Raw genomic sequence first — 26,030 nt, 5'->3', positions numbered from 1 at the left:
TGTATCTCCTTGTGGTTTTAATTTGCATTTCCCTTATTACTAATGGTATTGAGCACCTTTTTAATCTGGTTATTGCATTTAGTCTTTTCAAAGAACCAACTTTTGGTATGTTGAGTGTCTCACCTTGTTTTGTATTTTCTGTATCATTAATTTCTGCCTTTATTATTTTATTTCCTTCTACTTTTGGGGGGATTTAGTTTGCTGGGGTTTTTTTCCTAAATTTCTTGAGCTAAATATTTAATGATTTGCAGCTTTTCATTTCTTTTTTCTTTTTTTTTTTTTTTTTGATGATAAATGCAGTTCATTATTTATTTAGATGTTTAAGCTCTCACACTAGGTTTTTACAAGCTGGTGAACACTAACAAATTATTTCTCCCACAGAACTATAACCACACATTCCCAGACAGTATAAAGATATGGTTGAACTAACATTAATACACATCACCATTTTATCAATTACATAATAAAACAAATTATCAAGTATCCAAATATTAAGTTACACAGCTCAAAAGGCATATAAAATATTAGATGTCTGCTGAATCATTAGCAGAAACCTACTTTCTTTTTTTGCAATAGAGGTTGGGAAGAGAAGGAAAAAAAAATCCCACTTTGAACAAAAATAATGGTTGGTAAACAACTTCCAATAGATATGGGAAAAAAATTATAAGAATTTCAGAAATTTTGATAAAGAATTATTGTAGCTACCCTAACAAAGCATCTCTCCCTTTTAAAAAAATTTTACTAAATTAAAGAACATATTCTACATGTTCTGCACAAGACAAAAGCAGCATTTTACTACAATATTTAACAGCCCCCTCCCATTTATTTGTCAGGCCCTCTGGGTTAAGTTGCACCCCAAAGTGTAAACATTAAATTAACTGTAAGGCTTTTTTGTCTGGAGACATTAAAGACATGTGCTTCTGTACAATGTAGATTTTCAAAATGGAGGTTTTCTCTAACGTCACAAAATGAGATTTATAGACATGACATTAAAATCCAACAAAACTCCATGGCTGAGCAAACCTGATGCATACTGGTATGAATGTGGGAGATGTAAACAAAGTGAACAGGCAAATAACTACACAGGCCCTAGTTTCAGTGTTTGAAATGACTGAAGGCATAAACCACATAAAGTCTAGGATGTTCATAGTTCCTGGAACTTAAAGTTCTGTATGATACTAAAAATATAAATCAAGTTTTGTGCTGGGTATTTTGGCACCTGATCTCTTTAAATTTTTTATGTATTGATAAGATTCTGGCATGGGAAAAGATTTAAAGAAGACTTATAACTCAATACTGCATGATTTCAGGAAAGGTCAATTGTTACAAATTATAAGCCCATTTTAAAAGCTGACCAGCAAGGATCTTTTGCTAAGTGTCCAAATAGGCTGATTGTAACCCAAACATAGAGGCTGCAATTCTGACAAACTCATAGCATGGTAAAACTGCTTTCAATATTCCTATGGAAGCTTCATTAGACTTATTCACCAACACATTGGCTAATATGTATGACAGATTAGATCCTTCCTCTCTCAAGTTCCACTTCCAAGGCAATAGCATCAGGCACCCCAGTTTTATTGAATGCAACAGTTATTTATGTGACCATTGGAGTCTTTGAAGCGGAGCCGCATTTTAGGACGGTACTTCTCCAAATACAAAAGTTGCTTGCTGTTAAAAGCTGCACGCCGTTTTTGTCTTACGAACTGTAGTGCATCTTCATATTTCATTCCACCTTCAATTAATGCTAGGGTAACAAGCACTGGAGCTCTCCCAAGACCTGCAACACCACGAACAGCCATGCAGCAACCAGGTTCTTCATGAAACTTAATTTTTACAAGACTTAACCAATCATCAACAATCTGGTTGGATGGTGGTGCACCATCATCAAAAGGCCATTCAAGAACATGGATGCCTTCTTTCTCCACAAGAGCAGTGTCATAAGTTGCTTTGCATGCTCTTAACTATTGTGGTAACTCCATGCTTCTTAAGTTCCTCTATAAATTTGCTTAAGGTTGCATTGGTTGGATTGTGTGTAATAAGAAATCTCATGTTCTTGTATGTGACTTCCACAGGAGCTGGGCGGTTCATTCGAGCCATGTTAATTTAGTTAAAAAACACTCAAAAGGGTTATGAAAGAATTTAAAAAATTGAATACAGAAATGATGTAAAGAAACCGAAATCTACTTCAGTATACTCCACTTGAAATTCTCAGTGCTTTGAGTATGAAGTTGGGAGTAATGGGAAATGAAATGAACCTCCTAACAAGAAGCAGCGATTCTTCAATCCAGTAATACTGAGGCAATATAAAAGAAGTGCACTGAGGTTTACCCCATCCAGGTCAGAACTCTTGTAAAATGCTCTGCGGATTTCAATTCAACACTTCTGTGTCCAGGTTAACCACTCTTATGGGGGTTTTTGGTGAAGTAGTAACAAGTTTCTGCAATTCACTTGTCTGCATAGAGGTCGTGCTGTGCCTGGCAGTAATCTCCACTGCCCTTCAGAAACTCCATAAATGTGTGACCAAGAACACCACAGAAAGGAATATGTTTACTCATTGAAGATTGTGGCCTAATCATACAGCCGGTCCCGAGATGCGGCGAAACAGGCGATGGCGGTGGCAGCGGCTGCAGGGCAGGGGGTGGCGGTGGTCGTCGCGAGGCGTTGGCGGTGCTAGAGTCAGAGGCGGCACCAGGCTCTACCATGCAGTGAGCGGCTCCGAGAAGAGCGCCTCGCCGAGTCGGACCGCAGCCGAGAGAGCCAATACGCGCGCCGAGTCCACAGCTTTTCTTTTAACCATAAATAATCCCTCTTGTTAATGTAGCTGCATCTTCCAAATTTGATACATCCCTTTTATTGTCATCCAGTTTAGTATATTGTCCTAATTTTCCTTGGACTTCTCGTTTAGAGGTTTTTAAAAATTTTATTTCTTAATTTTCAAACATATGGTTTTTTTTTTTTTTAATTTGGTGTTTTTAAAAAATGAATAGCTAGTTCAAAACCACTGTAGTCAGAAAACATACTCTTAAGGATTTTTGTCATTTGAAATTTGTCTGTTTGCTTTGTGGTTTAACACATGTTCGCTTTTTCCAAGTGTTCTATATATTTGAAGAGAAAACGTATTTTTTTTTTTTTTTTGAATTCAGTTTTCTATAGTATATTAATTAGGTGAAATCTATTATTGTAACACATCTTCCATATCCTTACTATTTTTGTTTGCCTGGTCTGTCATTGTCTGAAAGAATTTTTGAAAACCTTCCAATATGGTTGTGAGTTTGAATAGCTCTTTTAAATGTTTCTGTGCTTTATAAATTTTGAGTCCATACTTTTAAGTGTCTGCACATTTAGGATTGTTATATACTTAATTTTTATGAAGTATTTCATTCTTCTTTATGACTAATACCTGCCTGATATTTATGTTTCTTGGTTTTGGCAAGAGTTTTTAAAAATCATCTTTTTTTAATTAATTTTATTTATCAAAAAATTGAAAAAATTCAAACAAAACAAAAGAATAAGAAAAACAAATATCCTAAAATAACCACGTTGCTTCCAGTATGCTTCTACCATACCACAAGAAAATTAATGAACCATACTCATTCCTGAGTATTCCCATATCATTAAGATTACCCTCAGTATCTTATCTGTTCTTATTAGATTATTATTCCCCCTTCACTAGTGGCTGTCTTTCTCTAGGTCCCCTGTGTTCTACAATATAAGACACTTGGTATACGTTTTTTACAGAGTTCACATTAGTGATATCATGCCATATCTCTCCTTTTTTATCTGACTTATTTCATCCAGCATTATGTCCTCAAGGTTCATCCATGTTGTCATATGCTTCATGACCTCATTCTTTCTCACTGTTCCATAGTATTCCATCATATATATGTACCACAGGTTATTTATCCACTTATCTGATGTAGGACATTTAGGTTGCCTCCATCTCTTGGTAATTGTGAACAGTCCCACTATGAACATCTGTTTTGCATATATCTGTTCATGTCACTGCTTTCAAGTCCTCTGGGTAAATACCAAGAAGTGAAGTTGCTGGATCATAGGGTAACTCAATATCTAGCTTTCTGATGAACCACCAAACTGTCTTCCAGAGTGACTGAACCATTATACAGTCACATCAGCAATGAATAAGAGTTCCAGTTTTTCCACATCTTCTCCAGCATGTGTAGTTTCGTGTTTGCTTAATAGTAGCCGTTCCTATTGGTGTGAGATGGTAACTCATTGTGGTCTTGATTTGCATCTCCTGAATATAACGAAGATGAACATTTTTTCATGTGCTTTTTAGCCATTTGTATTTCCTCTTCAGAGAAAAGTCTTTTCATATCTTTTGCCCATTTTATAATTGGGCTATTTGTACTAATGTCATTGAGTTGTAAGATTTCTTTATATATGCAAGATACCAATCTCTTACCAGATAGATATTTGCGAAATATTTTCTCCCATTGAGTTGACTGTGTCTTTACCTTTTTGACAGATTATTTTGGGGTACAGACGCTTTTAATTCTGTGAAGTTCCCATTTATCTGTTTTTTCCTTTCGTTGCTTGTGCTTTAGGTGTAAGGTCTAAGAAGCGACTTCCTACTACTAGGTCTTGAAGATGTTTCCCTACATTATCTTCTAGGAGTTTATGGTGGAGTCTCTTAAATTGAGATCTTTGATCCATGTTGAATTAATTTTTGTAAAGGGTGTGAGGCAGGGGTCCTCTTTCTTCCTTTTAGATATAGATATCCCATTCTGCCAGCCCCATTTATTGAAGAGGATGTTATGTTATGTTATGTTATGTTATGTTATGTTATGTTATGTTATGTTGTGAATTGGGACGTAGCAGCCTCTTAAAAATCATCTTACTTTCAACGCTTCTATATTCTTATATTTAAGGTGTGTTTCTCGTAAGCAGCAAGTGGTTGGCTTTTATTTTTTCATCCATTTTGAAAAATATGTCTTTTACTAGAAGCATTTAGTCCATTTACAAGTAATGTAGTTTCTGATATTTTTAGTTCTTCCCATTCTGTAGTCCTTTTTCTCTTCTTTTTGCCTTCTTCGGGATTTAAAAATTATTATGCATTTCAAAGGCCCTAATTATCTTAGTAGTTATACATTCTTTACACTATATACCTGTGACTTACTGAAGTCTAATATTAACTAGTACTTTTACCTCTTCATGATCAGTGAAAGAACCTTAGAGCATTTCAGTTCCATTGAACCCCCTCTTAACTGATCTATTACTGTTTGTGTTTTAATTCCATGTATATATTTTGAACTCCACAAGTTATTAATAGTATTTTATGCAAATAATATTATTTGGATTTGTTTAATGTTATTTTTCATTGTTTCTGACCTTCTATCAGGGATAATTTCTCCTCTTCTTGAAGATATCCTTTAATATTTAGTTTGGTGTACCTTTCTCTGCATTTTTGTTGTCTAAAAATGTATTATTTTCCCTTCACTTTATTTTTGTTGGGTTTAGAATTCTGGATTTGCAAGTACTTTATTTCAGTAGTTCAAAGATTTTATTCCTTTGTTTTCTAGCTCTATTGTCTCTGGTAAGAAGTCAGTTGTCAGTCTTATTAGTTTTCCTCTCCTACCCAGCCAACTGTTTTCAAGATTTTCTCTTCTTTTTTTTAGCAGCTTTATTCTGATGTCCTTGAGGGAGTGAGAGAAAGAGGATAGGTATGTTTTGCATCTTGTTTGAGGTTTGTAGGTCTTTAGTCTGGGTTGATGACTTGTTTAAGTTTTGGATACCTCCCAGGCATTGTCCCTTCAAATATTGCTTTTCCTCCTTTCTCCTTTCTGAGACTCTAATTACCCATAGGTTAGACTTTTTCCTTATATCCCTGTTACCTGAATTTCCACCTTTGTTTTTTTGTTTATTTGTTCTCATTTTTGGATTTTCTGCAGATCTGTCCTTCACTTTACTAATTCTCTCTCCAGCAGTTTTTAAAATAAGCTGTTAAACCCTTCAGTTGCCTTTTCATTTTCAATTATTATATTTCCAAGTTCTGAAATATCCAGTTTTTCTTTTAATTTGCAGATTGCTGCTGATATTTTCGATTTTGTCTTTTATTTCCTTCCACATATTAAGCAAAGTTATTTTTTATTGCTTTTTTCCCTTTTTATCTCTTGAATTGGTTACATTTTCTTGTTTATTCCTGTGTAAGTTATTTTTGATTGCTTAATTATATATAAAAATTATCAAAATTATTTGAGGTCTAGAATGATGATATTTTCCTTTAGTGAGGATTTACATTAGTTTCTTCCTTCCAACTAGGGGCATAGGCAATCTAAAAGCACTCTAATCATCTTTAGGGATTGAAGCTGGATTTCAGTCAGTGAGATGGCTGGTCTCTTTCTGGTTCACCTTTACATCAAGAATGCAAACTTCTGGTATTCCAACCTAAGGTCTAGGGAGTTTTCCAGGGCTGTCCCTCCTTGACAGTCCCTGTATGAACTCTTGTTCATTTAGCCCCTAGGCAAGAATAGCCCCAAATGCAAGGGCTATCTCTTAGTGTTTCCTTACTCCACATCTTGGCTTCATAATTTTGTAGTGCCTTGTTAACTCCTCATTGTCTTCAAACAGATGATTTTCAATTTTATCCAGCTTTTCCGATTCTCAGTGGGGTGTTGGTGTGTATTACTTAATCAGCTGTTGTCATTGGGTTGGAATTCCTGCTTTTGCTTCACACTTTTCTTAAATGTACATAAAAAGAGTATTCCATGTTTGATAAACTACAAAGTGTCCTCATTCTGAATTAGTAGAAATAGAAACTAGAAATCCATCAATGAGGGATACTGAAGAAGGTATCCTTATATGTAATGGGATATCACACTTAATTTCTAAAGGTCTTTTGAATTCTGTTTTCATGATTGATTCTATCATTTTAAATACTGAATCCTTTGCCTATTACTGTTTTATAAACTATCCTTTTTTAACCAAGATATTTTATGCATCTTTGTTTCACTTACCACTTGCTGCATAATAAACCTTTCAAAAGTTTAGTATTATAAAACAACAACCATTTTATTATGCTCTCAGGTTCAGTGGGTCAGGAGTGTGACTAGGAAACAGTAAGGACTCTGCACAGTATACAGGGCTTCAGCTGAGGTGATACAAGTGGCTGCAGGTGAGTTGATTAGTTAGGGGTTGGAATAGTGGGGACCGGAGGATTCATTCCCAAGTTGGCTCCCTCACTTACGTGTCTGGTACTTGGGCTTGAAATAGCTGAAAAAATGGACTGCTGACTGGAGTGTCTACATGTATTCCAGCTGGCACGGCAACCTCAGTTTAGTCAAACTTGTTTTTAATGCTTTATTGAGTGTAATTGATACACAATAAACTATACATATTTAAAGTGTTCAATTTGATACTTTTGATATATCTCTTCACCTTGAAACTATTGACAAAGATAATGAATATACCCATCACCCCCAGGAAGTTCTTCATGCCTCTTTTGGTAATCTCTGAAAATAGGTGTCAAGATCTTAAATGTGTTCATAGACCTTGAACCAATTCTTCCAATTCTTGGAAACTTAAGGAATTAATCTTAGAAGAGATGATTTGTACAAAAATGTATCCATTTTTAGGGACAACCTGGACTTTATAACAAATAGACAATGACTAAATAGATTCTGGTGCATCCACACCATGGAATTTTATATAGTCAGTAGAAGGGTTTATGGAGAATTGTCACAGTGCTGCTGCATTGCTTAGTAATTAGGTAAGTAGTGTGGGGATTTTGGAGTTAGGGATCTGGCTTGAATTCTAGCTCAGCTACTTACATTGTATCTTTGGAAAAGTCACTTAACTTTTCTGAGCCTTGCTTTACTCACCACTGTAATGAAAATGGTGATATTACCTACTAAATGGGTAATGTTTATTTAATTAAGAATTAAATGTGAATGTGTATTTAAATTGCCCAGGACATGTCAGTAATCAACATGACAGTTTTTCTTGTTTTGTACTATTTTAACCCATTCACAAAGACAAAACTAAAAGTGATAAAAATGACTCCTGTCACTTTGATCTCATAATTTTCTTACTTAAAGTGAACGATAGGAGTAGTGAAAATGTTCTAAAAATTGAAAAAAAAAATTGTGTTGATGGATGCACAGCTGTATGGTGGTGCCATGGAAAATTGATTGTACACTTTGGATCTTTGGATAGTTGTATGGTATCTGAACAATCTCAATAAAAAAATAAAAAATAAAATAAAAGAAAGTGAAAGATAAGAGGCAAAGCAGATATTGGAGAACTGAAAGGTATAAGATAGTAATAATATGCTGCTATATTGTCACCTCTATTTACCTATGATGGTAGTGATTATATTGGAGCTAGTAAGACTTGAGGTTTGTTTAGATATCTTTTACGGATTAATTTGGTTGGAAAACCACCTTTTAAAATATATAATAGCAATGTTTTATTTTGGATAGTGCTTTTGTCTTTTGTTTATTATTTTAGGCATACAATCCTTATGCTAGATCAGTAAGAAATATTTCAGGGGACATTTGAAATAATCATTTATGATATCTGAATTAAATTATAAAGGGTTTTAAAAATTCTGTGTCAGCAAAAATGGTAGTATACTTTTCACCCATTAAACTCCTTTCGTGTCATATTTTTTCTGAACATTTTCCTGAATATGTCCATTCCTTGGTCTTTTGTAGTATATAGACTATGTTGAATTGTGGTGCTTATTTGTATCTTCAGGATAACTAAGTGTCTTTGAAGATTACTTAATTATCTGTTTTCTTTAGCTTCCTTAGCTTATATTGGTGTGTGTGAGTGTATATACACATATACATATACATGCATTTATCTAGTATGTATAATTCTTGCCCGGGAGCTTTGACAATTTCATACTGAATTTATTGCTAATTATGGTTTGCATTGTTCTGCCCTGAAATTTTATTCTGTTATTAGCATCCTTCACTGGCTCTATCTGAGGAAAATTAAGAAGAAAGCCTCTTTTCCTTGTTTCAACAACTGTTGTACCATATGTGTTTTTCTGTCCTTTATATTTTGTAGTCAAGAAATTACAGGTCAGATGAGGTTTTAGTAATGAAGATTTTTAATCTTGAGCTTTTTTCTTTCTGCTTTTTTTAAATGCAATTTTATTAAGATACAATCACATAGCATACAGTCACTCAAACTGTACAATCAGTTGTCCACAGCACAACCACACAGTTGTGCCTTCATCACCACAGTCATACCTTGAACATTTCCATTACTACAAAAAACAAAATGAAAATTAAAATAAAAAAGAATATCCAAAACATCCCATTCCCTTCCTCCCCCTGTTATTCATCTACTTTTTAAAACATATAGTTTGAGATATATTCACACACCCTACAGTCCTCCACAGTGCACCACCATACAGCTGCACGTCCATCACCAGAATCAATCTCCGCACCTCTTCCTCATCCCAAAATAAAAATATAAGCAAAAAAGAACGCCCAAATCTCTCCCCCCCCCCCATTCCCCATCCAATTTTTGTCCCCATTTCTCCACCCATCCATCCATACACTGGACAAAGGGAGTTTGAGCCACAAGTTTGCCACAATCACACAGTCACAATCACAATAACACTATGCAATCTACATAGTTATACAATCATTCTCAAGAACCAAGGCCACACTGGGTTGCAGCTTGACAGCTTCAGGTATTTGCTTCCAACCACTCCAAGAAACCAAAGACCAAAAGGTGACATCTGTGTAGTGCACAGGCATACCCCTCAGAGTGACCTCTCAACTCCACCTACAATTTCCCAGCCACTGGAACCCTACCTTGCTTCATCTCTCTTCCCCTTTTTGGTCAAGAAGATCCCCTGAATCCCACCATGCCGGGTCCAGGCTCATCTCCAGGAGTCATTTCCCCCATTGCCAGGGAGAGTCACATCCCTGGGAGTCAAGTCCCACATAGAGGGGAGGGCAGCGAGTCTACCTTCCAAGTGGGCCCACAGAGAGAGGAGGCCACAGCTGAGCATCGGAGAGGCTCCCTGGGGTGCCTTGAGATTTTTAAAGAACACTCATTATTATTCTATTGAAATGTTTAATCATAAGCTATTTTAATGAAAATTCTTGAAACCTTTGGGAACAAGCTTGAGGAAATGCATGTGATTCCCTCAGTGGAGTCTTTATTCTTATGTAAAAATATATCTTTCTATTTTATGTTTTCTTATGCCATATACATTCTTTATTGTGATTATGAAAGGGATGATGGTCCTATGTAAAGCAAAAGAATAAAAAATATTAAATTAATTGACATTTTAGTTGAAAGCTGACATTAAGGGAGAGAGGTTTTCGCAACATTTCTAGCTTTCTAAATTTTATTTACTTAGCATAAATTTTGTTTTATTTACTTAGCATAAACATTTTTTGTTCACAGAATTCGTCAGTTGCCTAGCCACTTGTTTGCCTGTAAGCATTGTACAGCCAAAAGTTAACAACAGCTTTTCCTCCTATGCAAAGCTAGAATATATTTAAAATTCTACAATACTATTTACCTTTTATATAGGCTGAAAGGAAAATAACCTAATTCAACATCTTTGTGTCATCCAGAGTTCCTTAACCTATAGCAGGCTCACAGTAAATTTTTTTTGTTTTGTTTTGTTTTGTTTTTTTTAATTTTATATTGAAATAAATTCAAACTTATAGGAACAGTTGCAAAAACAATACAAAACCCACACACAGAACTCCAGCATACCCTGACTCTCCTCCCCTGATACCCTGATCCACCAGCTTTAACATCCTATACACCACCATTTGTTTCTTTCCCTCCCTCCCTACTTCCTTCCCTATCATCCATCAACTATTGCTTTGTCTTCTGAACATATGAGAGCAAGCTGCACACATCCTTGAACATACAGTATAATTCACATATACAAATCCCATGAACAAGAACATTCTTTTATGCATTCCCATTAAGCGCAGCTAAGAAGTTCAAGAAATTCAACATTGATACAAAGCTTACATTCTATATTTCCTTTTTTTTTTTTTTTCTTATGTACCAACTGTGTCCATTTGAGCCTCCTCTCCTCCATCCTCAGATCCCATCCAGGATCATCCTTGGCATTTAATTGTCATTGTCTATTTAGACTGTCTCTTTCTTTCTTTCTTTCTTTCTTTTTTTTTTTTTTCAATTGTGGAAACATATATACAGCCTAAATCTTCCCATTCCAACCCCTCCCTAGCATTCCATTAGTGGGATTAATCACATTTAGAATGTTGTAATGCTATCACCTTCCCACCATCCATTACTAGAAATTTCCCTTCACCCCAAACAGCAACTCTACACTCATTTCTTAACTCCCCATTGCCCCTTCCCCTACTTCTCGTAACCCATACTCTACTTTTCATCTCTATGGTCATATTATCTGATAATTTCTTTGTGTTTACCATGGGGCTTAAATTTAACCTCTTAAATCTATAACAATCTTGTTTTTCTTTGATACCAACTTAACTTCAATAGGACATGTAAACTATGTTCCTATAGTCCTCCAATCCCCCCCACCCTTTATGTAGTTCTTGTCAAAAATTACATATTTTACATTGCGGCCAAGACCACTGATTTGTCATTCAAGTTTATGTTTTTTTATATCCTGTAGGAAGTAAGTAGTGGAGTTACAAATCAAAAATTATTGACTTCTATTTGTATTCCATTGTGGTCAGAGAATGTGCTTTGAATATATTCAATTGTTTTTTTTTTTTTTTTTTTTTTTTTTTTTTTTTAATTTATTGAGGCTTGTTTTACGTCCCAGCATATGGTCTATTCTCGAGAAACATCCGTGATCACTAGAGAAGAATGTGTGTCCTGGTGATTTGGGATGTAATTTTGTATATATGTCTGTTAAATTTTTCTATATCTCTCTCTCTCCTTTCTTTCTTTCTCTGTTCGTAGGGCTCCCTTTAGTATCTGAAGTAGGGCAGGTCTTTTATTAGCAAAATCTCTCATCATTTGTTTGTCTCTGAAATCTCTCCCTCAAATTTGAAGGAGAGTTTTGCTGGATAAAGTATTCTTGGTTGGAAATTTTTCTCTCTCAGAATTTTAAATATGTCATTTCACTGCCTTCTCGCCTCCTTGGTGGCCACTGAGTAGTCACTACTTAGTCTTATGTTGTTTCATTTGTATGTGGTGAATTGCTTTTCTCTTGCTGCTTTCAGAACTTGCTTCTTCTCTTCAGTATTTGATGGTCTGATCAGAATATGTCTCGGAGTGGGTTTATTTGGATTTATTTTATTTGGAGTTCGCTGGGCATTTATGCTTTGTGTATTTATATTGTGTAGAAGGTTTGGGAAATGTTCCCCAACGATTTCTTTGAATACTCTTTCTAGACCTTTACCCTTCTCTTCCCCTTCTCGGACACCAATGAGTCTTAAATTTGGACGTTTTATTTTACCTATCGTATCCCTGAGATCCATTTCAAGTTTTTCGATTTTTTCCCCGTTCTTTCTTTTGTTCTTTCATTTTCCATTCTGTGGTCCTCCAAGGATGCTGAGTCGTTGTTCAGCTTCCTCTAATCTTGTATTATGAGTATCCAGAGTCTTTTTAATTTGGCCAACAGTTTCTTTTATTTCCACAAGATCTTCTATTTTTTTTTATTTACTCTTGCAGTTTCTTTTTTATGCTCTTCTAGGGTCTTCTTTATGTCCTTTATATCCTGTGCCATGCTCTGCTTCATGTCCTTTATGTCCTGTGCCATGCTCTCATTGTTTGATTTTAGGTCTTTGATTAATTGTGCCAAGTAATGTGTGTCTTGGTGTTTGGGTTTGGGTTCTTCATATAGTCTTGTTTTATCATATGCTTTAAGATTTTCTGTTGTTTTTGGCCTCTTGGCATTTGCTTTACTTGATAGGGTTCTGTCTGGATATAAAAAATAACAAGCTCTATAATTTGTCAGATCTATAGCTTAGTGACGTACACTTTCTCTAGCTAGCCAGCAGATGGCATCTGTGAGTCACCTATTCCCCTCAAGTCAGTTCTCCCCAACTTTGTCTCTGGTGTGTGGGGATCTGATTCTTGTGGGGGTCAGTTGGTGCACTAAGTTTAGGTGTGTTGTTGGTGCTTTCCACCCTGAATGTGGGGCGTGTGTCTGGGTGGTTAGGGAGGCAGTGCAGCTTTAATAATCAAACCTCCCAGGTGTTCCCGGAGATTTAAGGCTGTTGCATGAGTCTAAGCCTTCATTTCAGTCTTGCCACAGATTGTCTCTGCTGCTGACCCACAAGTCCTTGGTATTGGTGTAGGGTCCCTGGGATTTCCGAGCGGGTCCCCCTTCCCAGCCATTCTCTTCCAGGACCCCTGCTGAGGGAAGGTTGTGCCATGTCACAAGTGCGCGCTGACCCTCCCGGGAAGTCCTGGGCCCCTGGGCCGTGCAGGGGCATTCCCACCCTGCTTTAAAGATGGTTGAATGGGGCATGTTAATTTCCCCCTTTTCACACAGCTCCGCCTTCCCAGCTCCAGGACAGTTAGCTGTGGGTACACTAAAGGCCACTGTCCACGGCCACTGTTGTGGCATGTGCATGATACTGTGGGAAACACTGTTGGCGTGGTTCTGGGCTATGGCTCCATCCCTGGGCAGGAGTGTCTCCAGCCCGCTGGGGAGATGGCTGCAAGGGGCGCGGTTTCTTTCTCCTTTTGGCTCCCCTGTGTCCCGCTGGCCCCAAGACAGTACCAGGTGTGGGAAGGGCTATCCTCCACGCCAGACACCAAGGCTTTGGCTACAGCCCGCTCCTGCTGTGCTTCATTGCACAGTTCTCACTGCCATGTCTGTAGCCGCTCCCAGTTTTTTTTTTTTTTTTTAATTAGTCCATCTCCAAATGCCAACCCGCGGTTTCCCCACACCACAGCGGTACTGCCGGACTTTCAGCCAGCTTACTCACTCGTTTCAGAATGCAGACTCCCCGTTTTACCAAATGCATGGTCCCTGTGGATTTAGCAGACCTTGTCCAGCTGGTGCATCGCTGGAACGGGTGTTCTGGGTCACTTTCTGGCTTTTGTCTAGTATTTTTCACGGACGTGTTTTTTTGCCCTGTCTCACCTAGCCGCCATCTTAGGTTCTCCGCAGTAAGTTTTTTAAATAGTTGAATGAATAGAACTGGAAGGAGTACCTGAACCAGCCTCAGTCCAATGTGGTTTGACTCTGTCATTTTAGCTTAGAAGTAAATTCTGGAATAAATTTTCAAAAATCTTTCCCTTTAAGAAATTAGGAAGTAAAGGAAGAAGTAAAGTCATTTTCATTCCTTTGGTTGCAAAAACACAGCCAGACTTTAATGGTTTTCAGAGTCCACAAGATTGAAAGGATTCCTCATAAATTTACTACACAAGACTGAAATACATGTTGAGAAGATTGACGTAAAATTTTATTCTGATTGAATCTTTACCAAAGGGCTGTGAAAATTATGAATGAATCAAGGAAGAGATTATTATAAAATTTATTTACTTTGATGTACAGTTTCACTTTAATCTGTCCAGATATGGATTGTTTTTAAAATTTATTCTAAGATAACTTGTGCTTTCTGTATCTGAGAATTTACATTTTTCATTAAAGCTACAAATTTTCAAGGTATCTCTTTGAATATTGAAGATTCTCTATTCTCTCTATTTTTATGTATTCCAGTTGGACATAGATAGACTTTTGTTACATCTTTCATTTCTCTTAATACTTTTTCTTTTAATTAGTTATCTTTTTTCAATCTTAAATTATGTCTATTTTTTCAGTCTTTTTTTTTTCCATTTGTATCTAATTTGCTGTTTAATCCATCTATTGAATCTTAATTTCAATTATTATATTTTGTATTTGTAAAAGTTCCATTTGGTTCTTTTTGCACATCTGCCTAGAACTTTTTTTTTAATGAAATAGATTAATTCTTGCTCATGTTTTCAGTTCTCTCTTATTTCTTTAAACAGTTTATGTTCTGTAAATATTTGAAGTCTTGGGGCTTTTATTCCGCTGTTGTTTCTGCTGATTGTTGCTCATGGTTGCATGTTTCCTCATATACTTTGTTTTGAAATTCTGAGCTTATATTCAGAACTACAAGTACAAAGTGAATATAGCCTTATGCTTGCGAGTTCTCAGGGAAAACTAAATTCCCTCATTTCAGGAGCCCAGGCTAAGGCAGAGAAGTTTCTTTGTTGCTTTCTTTTACCAATAGAGACCTTGTTTATTTGTTTTTACCTAGTTCATCTGTTCACAAGGTTTCTAGCCTTATGCAGAGATCTCAGATTTTGCATCTTAATGTTGCATTGGCCAGAAGTCATGTTTTCTGCTCCCCACCAGGCTCTGCATTAATGGCTCTATGGAGCAGCCATGGCTTCCATATTAGCCAGTCATCTGGTTTCTTGTTCCCACTTAAAAAAAAAAAGAAACAAACAAACAAAAACAGTTTTATTCACACACCATATAATCCATCCAAAGCATACAATCAGTGCCTCTTGGTATAATCCCATAGTTATGCATTCATTACCACAATCAATTTGGGAACATTCCCACTGCTCTGAAAAAAAAAAAAAAATCCCATATCCCTTATATCCCTCTGTTAATTATATATATATATATATATATATACACACACACACACACCCATAGTACCTTTGTTACAATCGATGAAAGAATATTACAGTGTTATTGTTAACGGATTCCTTGGTTTGCAATAATTGTTATTTTTCCCATATGCCACCCTATTGTTAACACCTTATAATAGTGATGTACGTTGTAGTTCATCTAAGAACTTTCTTATATTTGTACAGTTAACTACAGTCATCATCCACAGTAGGTATCACTGTGTTGTACAGTCCCATGTTTTATCCTCTAGGTTTCCTTCTAGTGACATACACATTCCTAGACTTCCCCTTTCTTGTTCCCTCTTGTCTTTACTTAGTTCAGGAGGCTTAGGCTGTGCTTTTATAAGAATGTGTTTCTAAGTATTTTTAGGCAGAAAAGTTCTTCTGGGAACAGAATGTATTGTTTTGCCCCATATTCATTGTATATATTGGAAAAGCTCAAGTGACTTGTTTGAGTTTATACTAGAAATGGTAAACCTGTGACCCCATATTATTTTCTGCAATGCTTGTTTGCCTTGAAACTGAGATTTAAAAATCAGTTTCAACTAGAAGAACCAAAGAAGGCTTTACTGTGCAGGTGACATTTGATCAGACACTTGAAATTCTGGTAGAATTCTCATAGGTAGAGATAGGTTAAAGATTCTAAGTGAGGGTGAATGGCATGAGTATAGATAGGAAAATAGGGAACCATTGCAAGTAGTTTAGTGTGAGTAAAACCATATCTTACATGTGTATTTTCATCTCTCCTCCTATGTCCTTCATTCCCCCATCCTACTCCCTGGCCATAGTTTTTATCACAGTGACTTTCACAGAGTAGATACTGGCAAAACTTATTTGCTGTGGTAGATTAAAGTATTTTGAATGGTGTTGAATACTGTCCTCAGGAATGTTGTCGATTTGGTAAAAAGGACTTGGAAGGAAGCCACACAGTTTTTTAAACTTCTGAAATATCTCATCCAAATATCATTGGATTTGCAAACATTAATTCAGTGGTAAAGGCAGGATTATGGGGTAAGAGAGAGAGACAGATGGTGAGACTGGTTAGGAGTTTTAATAACCATGTAGTGATAAATGAGGGACTCACTAAGATCATGGGAGTGAAATTACAAGAGTGGGCAGAGGTAAGAAACACTGTATTAGAATTGAAGGAATTTAGTAACTGACTGAAAGCTATGAGTTACAGTTTCCTCCAAATTTTGAGCTTGTGTGACATAGTAGAATGTAACATTAACAGAAATAAGGAAGTTTATAGGAGAGAATGGTTTCTGTAGGTTGATGCAGTTGATTTGAGGCACTAGTCCATTTTCTAGGTTATCGATTTTTAGCACCTGGTCAGAAAGTTGTAGCTGGAAACACAAGGAATGACGCCAACCTTGTAGACAGGTCATGTATGATGGAAAAAAAAAAAAGTCCTCTAAAAGAGTGAAGAAAAGAATGTTGAGGATGAACCTGGAGAGAATTTTCACTTTAGGGAGTGGGAGGAGAAGGAAACAGGAACAGTCAGTGAGGTAAAAGGCAAAATCAGGGTGTAAGAACAGTGACTAAGGCTTTGAAAACTACCACTGAGTTTGTTATTGAAGGTTAGTAGAACTCAAGGAAAGAGAACAGTCATTAATCAAATTGTGATTGAGAAGCTACGATATTGTGAGAAGGAATGTGATTTATATACCATGGTTTACAGAAGTTTGATGGTAGAGGAAAGATAGCGGATAAACAGCCCTAATTGTTTTGTGAGGATAGGTTGGATAAATTGGAGCCAGAATGTTGAGAAATTTGAATACCAGGGGAAAAAAAGAGCTTGAATCCCATTGATAGGTGGAATGGCTTATGGATGAATTCTGAGTTACATGAGTATTATGACCAGGATTTTTTTTTTTTTTTTTTTTTTTTTGTGTCATGTCCCACATTGCTAGGGGGATTTATAACCCTGGGAGTCATGTCCCGCATAGGGGGGAGGGCGGTGAAACAATCTGCCACGTTGGCTTAGAAAGAGAGAGTGAGGCCACATCTGAGCAACAAATGAGGTTATCTGGGGGAGACTCTTAGGCACAATTATAAGTAGGCTCAGCCTCTCCTTTGCAGCAACAAGCCTTACAAGGGCACGCCCCAAGATCGAGGACTCAGCCTACCAAATTATTTGTCCTCAATGTTTGTGAGAGTATTAGTAATAATCCAGGTGGGGAAGTCCAACATTTCCACATTTTTCCCCAGTTCCCCAGGGGCGCCCTGCAAATATATCCTTATTATCTGCCCAAATTACTTTGGGATGTTTCAGAATTTCACACTAACCTGTACACACGTACCAGATCTCACTTCCTATTCAAAGTTCCATGTAATTGTGGCATTTGAATAAACTGACTGTACAAGTTAAATTATTTAGTATGCTGCAAAAAATACATATCCTGCAGCAAATAAACATCTGTTCCCTTGGTCTCACATAGAAGTTGAAGTTTTGAAACACGGTCAGTATCGTCTTTTACCCTTTGGCCTGATTTGCCCTAGTCCTAATAGGATCTGCTTCTTTCAGCTTTTTTAACCATTGCCATATGAGATAATACAACATTCATAGTTGCCGAGCTCTAGCTCTGAGTTTCAGGTGTCAAACTGATACCCAAAGTTCCAGAGACCAACCACATTATACACAAAGTACTCAGCATCTCAGAATTTAGAGATAACCATTACAACTCAGGAATAGCTGTGACTGCTGTAAGAGTTTACAATCTAGGGACCATTACAATAAGCATTCCCCTGGTTTCTCGTTATTAAGTACATTGTGTGCATTCTCTCACCTAGTCCTCACAGTAGCCCTATAAACTAGGATATACTGATACAATCCCCACATTACAAATAAGGAAACTGAGGCTTAGAGAATCATGTAATGGTGCCCAGGGTCACACAATAACCCAAATCTAGGGGCTCCATGGATTCAGAATCCATGATCTTCATCAGTCTGCCACATTCCCCAATCCCCTTTTCCCCCCATTAAGAGTTTAAATTCTTTCATATGCATTTTTAAAGGTAAGGCACAATATACTGTACATTTTGCTTATGAGCCTACCTTTCTTATAGTAGTTGCATCAGTGGGAAATTAATCTTAAAAAAGGATTGAAGACTAAGGTTTTTTTTTCCTTTTTTTTTCAGTTTCAAAGATTGAATTGTGTTTAAATTACAATTATATTTTTCAGTATGAATGAGAAACTAATTCTGTGGATTATTTTTGGTCTAAGTAGACAGAAAATAAGGGATTGTTTCTTGGTAATTTTTTGTTTTTGCATTTTCTGCTTTCTTTTGTAGTATACCTAGGGATGTGAATGGCTCATTTCCCAAGGTCAGAACAAGTTAATTCTCACTGAGTTTGAAGCTTTTCTGATGTAAATATATCCTCATACAATGACTTGAATTCTAAGAAAACATAGTTTTAATCTGATTTCCATATGGTTAGTTCAAAGCATGTTCTATATTTAAAGCGAATGTTATCTTCTTTTTTTTTTTTCTTTATTTTTTAAAAACAGGAATGTAGGGCATTATAGTCAAAATTTGACTTTTAAAGTTGTGTTTTAGTTATTCCAATTTAGCATGGCTTCTTTTGTCTCTACAAGTGAAATAACTTCAGTGCATTTAAAAAAAATAGAATACAGAATGCAGCTGCTACGCAGTTGAGCTATATGGGATAAATACTGGCTTGAATCACTGGAGATGATTCAGTGTTTGAGGAAAAATTTTAGAGCTTTCCTGTCACACCTACGCAGTAGAGACAGAGGCAGAACTGAGAAATTTTCCTTTTGCTTTGCATATATTATGTGTACATTTTAATTATTGCTTCATCTTAATAATATGCAATCCTTTTGACTTCTCAGTGTCATCCTGAATGGTACCATTCCTGGAGTAGATTAGCTTTTTTGTTTTGTTTTGATTTTTTTTTGTGTGTGTGTTTTTTTATTGTTGTTAGAATAGAATATAAATATATTTTTAGAAGTTTTAAAATTTGTCTCTTTGTCTAATAGTCTTTTTTTAACTTCTTTTCTCCTTTGGTGTCCAGTTCTGTGGTGAAAGCTATATGAATGTACAGTTTTAAGGTATTCCTTATTGCATTTTATTTTCTTTCTATAATATGATTGTCTGATGGAGAGAAAATTTTTAGGTCAAGTCTTATCTTGACTCTGGTTAGAAGATTTGATTCTCACAAAATAATAGTATAATCTTGTTAATTCAGGTTGTAGGAATTGGGCATTTTAACCAAAATATGGTCTGAATTAGATTGATGATTACCTTTACACAATCTATAGAAAAAAAAACATTTTGCTGAGAAAATGATCAGCAAGATTCTAAGTGTGTAATTCTATATATGAAGAGGTGATGCTAAGTACAAAGGAATCTTACATATTAACAGAACCCTGAGCTGGGACCTTTTCATTTTAATAACTTTAAAAGATGAGTGAGTCTTTGTATTTGAAAGTAATTAAATAATACATCTCAAGGTACTGTATTTTAGACTTTTCACTATATTTTAATGGCTTTATAATGTAAGCTTTCTTCTCTACTTGATTTTAGAACATTTGTTTGTTGTATTTCCCCTTCTTTTTTAATGATAAATCAATTAAAAGTTCAACTGTATGATCTTAATTTGATCAAAGAAGAGTATTTATTGACAACCTTCTGGTTTACTAATCTCAAAGAATTTGCATATGGTATCAATTGGATAAGATGGCCAAAATGTCTAAACTTTGAGTCAAGGCCAGAATATTTGATTTTAGAGTTTTAACTTAATCAGAGAAAACTAGTTAAAGATCCATGTTTTTTTTACAACCTTATACTTAATATGAAGCAGTGACAAAGGAATCAAAAGAAATGGTATTTGTCCTCATTATACTGGAGAAGATAGAATGAACACATACACAGAGAAAAAGGGAACCAAATGCACTTAAAAAATTAGACTGCACCATACATTTCTTAAATATTTAAAGTTACCTGGAAAAATTGAGCTGGAAAAACTTGTGAAAGATATCTTGAACAAAATTTTGAAGAAATTAAAGTAGAAACACAACCAAGGGTATATAAATGGCATATGAGAGCCGGTATAAAGTACTTAAACATATATGTGAGATGGTATTATAGTGGGTGGTGAGAGCATTTTAGTAGCTAGGATTTTCTTGAAGAATGTAATTGGATCAGATCTTGAGAGCCAGAGCAGCAGCATTCTGAGAAGTGTTTTTCTATCTTTAGGAAACTGGTACCTGTGAGTAGGCAAGTTTAGAATATAAAGGCTAGAAGCAAAACAGCTGGAAAGAAGGCTATTATATAATTACAGTATTATAATTATATGCTATAATTGTTATGATATTATAATGTAATTGTTATGATAGCATAATTATTACATAATTATATGATATATAATTATATACATTATGTTGTTTAACAGGGCTATGTTGGTTCATTTACACTAGTATATTGTGATTATAGAAACAGCAAAACCAAGAAATAATGAGATGTACTACAGAGTTAGATTTCAGCACTGCGGTACCTCAGAAAGCATGTAGACAGCTCTTTTTTTAAAGTAGAGTAATTAGTTAATTTTCCCAAATAATTTAGTGTTTGTTCAGGATGTAAATCCTAACCATAAACATTAACATCTTGACTTTTAAATATCACCACATAAAGTCTACTGAATTCTCAAGAGAGTGAAGCCATGTTTTGAAAGTTATGCTTTTTATTGTCTTAGGACACTGAAAATATGTTTAAAGAAAGGAAAAATATGTTTTACCAGGATGTGGTCATTTGAAAAATTTCTGTCTGTTGTATCTGCGTGAGCACATGGTAATCCTGCACTAAGTAAGGTCAAAAGGGGAAAAGGCACTCTACTGTTTGTTTTGGCTCTTGTAAATTGGTCAACCATTGACCCTTACTTTGTCTGAACCAATCAAATGTTCAGTGCTGCTTTAATATAAGCAAAGATTTTATTTCTGGTTTTCCTTGTTATTCTTGCCTAAAATATACCAATAACTCCAGCCTTAGTGATTTTACCAACCAAAAAAAAAAAAAAAAAAAAAAAAAAGAGCAGTATTTTTTAACTAATACTAGGCTCAAGTTCAAGTTTTAAAAAGCCATTTTAATAAATATAATATATATATTGAAAATATGTAAGTTTAAGTGCCATTAGACCTTCAGGATTCCAGTAGAATTTCATAGTTATAGTACTAGAATTATTGCCCTCAGAATTTTCAAATAAATAGAAATACTGAGTTATAGTATTCAGTAACATTGACTTACCCCAAATTATCAATAAATGCTACTGAAATGTCATTTGACTGGATTCCTGCCCCAAATCTTGTCTGTAGCTAAACTTCTGTTTTCAAAAAGACTTTTGAGGACCAAATTTATATTTTCATTTACCATAGGAAGTTAGATGCACCATGTTTGGTTATTAATATCTGGTGTTTACCTTGAGCATAAAATGAAAGGGGCAGTATAACTGATTGTTGTGGTGATGACAGCATCATGGATCCACTTATTTGCATGCAAAAAAATGTCTGTGATTCTTGGAAGGAGTTTCAGTATCATTTAAGAAGTCATTAGTAAAGTTTGTATTTGTAATGCCAAGTAGACAAATCAACATAAATCATATGCCAATTACTCTGTAAATTTTGCTCTTAAAAGTATAGACTAGATAATATCTGCAGTAGTCCTTGAAAATGTTTATTCCCACTCATTTATAATGAGATTTATGGACTTTTACCATTGTATATAATGCCTTCAGAGATAAAATAAAGTAATGAAGCATTTTAAATATTAATTAATTTTAACCTACTTTTAATATACCTGAGACTGCAGTTCCTATTTTTAAACTGAAGCTGTGCTGTTTAGGTTATGAATAATTCCTTTCTTCTGAAAAGGAAAAGTGTATCTTGGAAGTATTCAGAGTGGTATTATATGTTATCTAATTGAAAAGCCCTTCTCTGGTAGAAATATGATTAAGTAGACCAATCCTATTCTATTTCCTACATTTGCATATGATTCATAATTTTTTTTTCCAATAGAAGTAACAAAAGCTATATTTTCAATGGAATCTCCAAAGATTGGTTATTGTTTATTTTTTACCATGGAAAATTATAGCTTACCGTTAACTGTGTTGGATAAAGCTTTGAGACACTCTTTTGGTGGGTCTTCAATTGCATTGAAGTTTAGAAAAATAGATTTATACCATCACTTTCCTGTTCCTGCCGTTGTTAAAGCACTGCTAAAGGGCAAATATGCCACAGCACAGGTGTAATTTCACAGACCTGCGCTGCCCCTAGACTGCGATCCCAGCCCAGAAGGCCAGGTAACACTGTAGGTAGCAGGCTACAATGCTAGGTATCTGGGGAAATTTTGTTTTGGTTACAAGTTGTAAAACCAACTCAAACTAACTTAAGCAAATCAAGAGAAATTACTGAAAGCTTTCTGGGGTTTCTCATGGAATTTAAGGGCAAAACCCATATATCCACCATTGTACCTTACTTTGTTTTCGATTTCTCTTTCCTTTAACATTTTATTATGAAAATTTTCAGACATAAAGTTGAAGGAATTGTACAGTGTGTGGTCATCATATACCTATCACCTAGATATTATAATTAACATTTTGTTCTATTTGTGTTGTCACATACCTATCTATTCCTCTTATTCATGCATTATTTTTTCATGCATTTCAAAGAATGTTGCAAAGAGCAATACACTTTATCCCTGAACACTTCGGTATGCATGTCATGAACTAGGGTTCAATATTTGTTTTTAGTTTGTGTTTTTTTTTAGCGGTGTTATTGAGCTATATTGACACACCATACAATCTGTCCAAAGTGTACAATCAGTGGCTCTCAGTATAGTCACAGAGTTGTGCATTCATCATGACAGTCAATTTTAGAACAGTTTCATTACTCCAAGAAGAAAAACCCCATACCTCTTAAACCCCCCTATTGTTTAAACTTAGCATTGGTGTAGTATCCTTGTTACAGTTGTTGAAAAAATATTAAAACATTACTGTTAACTATAATACATGGTTTGCTTTAAGTGTATTTTTTCCTATATACCACCCCCCCCCTTTTAACACCTTTTAACAGCGACGTATATTTATTATAGTTCATGAAAAAAGATTCTTGTATTTGTACTATTAACCACAGTCATCTTCCACAGGATTCATGTGTTATACTGTCCATGTTTCATCCTCTAGTTTTCCGTCTAGTGACGTGCACAACCTTCAACTTCCCCTTTCAACCACATTTCCACCCAATTCAGCACTGTTGATTATACTCACAATAATGTGCTACCATCACCTCTATCCATTTCCAGATGTTTATGATCAACCTAATTAGAAATTCTGTACAAATTAAGCATCAGCACCCTGCTCTCTACCCTTATTCGATCTCCTGGTAACCTATATTCTAGATTCTAATTCTGAATTTGTTTATTATAACTAGTTCATATTAGTGAGAACATATGGTATTTTTCCTTTTGTGTCAGGCTTATTTCACTCAGCATGGTTCATCCATGTTGTCGCATGCATTAGGACTTCATTCCTTCTCAAAGTTGAATAGTATTCCATCATATGTATTGTTCTAGTTTGCTATTGCTGCTGGAATGCAAAATACCAAAAATGGATTGGCTTTTATAAAAGGGGGTTTATTTGTTTACACAATTACAGTCTTAAGGTCATAAAATGTCCAAGGTAATGCATCAACAATCGGGTACCCTCACTGGAAGATGGCCAGTGGTGTCCGGAAAACCTCTGTTAGCTGGGAAGGCACGTGGCTGGTGTCTGCTCCAAGTTCTGGTTTCAGAATGGCTTTCTCCCAGGATGTCCTTTAAGTCGAAGAAACCATTGCTTAACACAAGATCCTGAAGATGCTTCCTTACATTTTCTTCTAGTAGTTTTATGGTCCTGGTGCCTGTATTTAGGTCTTTGATCCATTTTGAATTAATTTTTATATGAAGTGTGAGACAGGGGTCCTCTTTCATTCTCTTGGCTTTGGACATCCAGTTCTCCCAGCACCATTTGTTGACAAGCCTATTCTGTCTCAGTTGAGTAGATGTGGCAGTCTTGTTGAAATCAATTGGCCATAGATGAGAGGGTCTACTTCTGAATTCTCAATTTGATTCCACTGGTCCATATGTCTATCTTTATGCTGTGCTGTTTTGACCACTGTAGCTTTATAATATGCTATAAAGTCAGGAAGTGTGAGTTCTCCAACTTTGTTCTTTTTCAAGATGTTTTAGGCTATTCTGGGCTCCTTACCCTTCCACATAAATTTGATAATTGGCTTCTCCCTTTCTGCATTGAATCTGTAAGTCAGTTTGGATAGAATTGACATCTTAATGACAGTCTTCCAATCCATGATCACGCATTGTCCTTCCATTTATTTAGTTCTTCTTTGATTTCTTTTAGCAATGCTTTGTAGTTTTCTATGTACAAGTCCTTTACATTCCTGGTTAAGTTTATTCCTTGATATTTGATATATTGGATATTTCCATCTTTTGAATTTTTTTTTTAATCAAGAAAGGATGCTGGATTTTGATAAATGCCTTTTGCATCAATTGAGATGATCATGTGGTTTTTCTCCTTTTAGTTGCTATTGTAAATGAATTTTTTTGCTTTTGCTTTGCATCTCAGATTGCTCATTACTACTGTATAGAAACACTTCTGATTTTTGCATGTTTTTCTTGTATCCTGCCACTTTGCTGAACTCATGTATTAGCTCCAGTAGCTTTGTTGGAGATTTTTGGGGGGAGTTTCTATATAGGATCATGTCATCTGCAAATAAGGAAAGTTTTGCTTCGTCCGTTCCAATTTCGATGCCTTTTATTTCTTTTTCTTGCCTAATTACTCTAGCTGGAACTTCTAGTACAGTGTTGAATAACAGTAGTGACAGGGGGCATCCTTGTGTTTTTCCATATCTTTGAGGGAAGGCTTTCAAGTCTTTCACCATTGAGTACAATGTTAGCTGTTGGATTTTCATATATGCCCTTTATTATCTTGAAGTTTCCTTCTATTTCCATCTTTTGAATTTTTTTTTTTTAATCAAGAAAGGATGCTGGATTTTGATAAATGCCTTTTGCATCAATTGAGATGATCATGTGGTTTTTCTCCTTTGATTTGTTAATGTAGTATATTACATTAATTGATTTTCTTGTGTTGAACCACCCTTGCATACCTGGGATAAAACCTAATTGATCATGATGTATAGTTCTTTTAATGTGCTGTTGGTTCTGTTTGCAAGGATTTTGTCGAGGGTCTTTGCATCTATATTCATTAGAGAAATTGGTCTGTAATTTTCTTTTCTTGTAATATCTTTATCTAGCTTTGGTATGAGGATGATGTTGGCCTTGTGGAATGAATTAGGTACCGTTCCCCTTCAGTATTTTGAAGAATTTGAGCAGGATTGACATTAATTCTTGGAATGAGTGGTAGAATTCTGTGAAGCCATCTGGTCCTTGGCTTT

The 26,030-nt window shown here is 35.5% G+C and overlaps 1 protein-coding gene and 1 pseudogene across 13 annotated transcripts in view; one reads left to right on the top strand and one right to left on the bottom strand.

Annotated features, from left to right (window-relative positions):
- The window catches only part of PPHLN1 (periphilin 1), a 195,639-nt gene that overhangs the window by 136,458 nt on the left and 33,151 nt on the right, over nucleotides 1-26,030 (top strand). The window lies entirely within an intron of this gene.
- Nucleotides 1,575-2,404, bottom strand: LOC119543463 (annotated as a pseudogene).

This window comes from Choloepus didactylus, chromosome 8, assembly GCF_015220235.1.
Source record: "Choloepus didactylus isolate mChoDid1 chromosome 8, mChoDid1.pri, whole genome shotgun sequence".
Taxonomy (NCBI): domain Eukaryota; kingdom Metazoa; phylum Chordata; class Mammalia; order Pilosa; family Megalonychidae; genus Choloepus; species Choloepus didactylus.
Note: the sequence above shows the minus strand (reverse complement) of the source record. Positions and strands in the feature narration are given on the sequence as shown.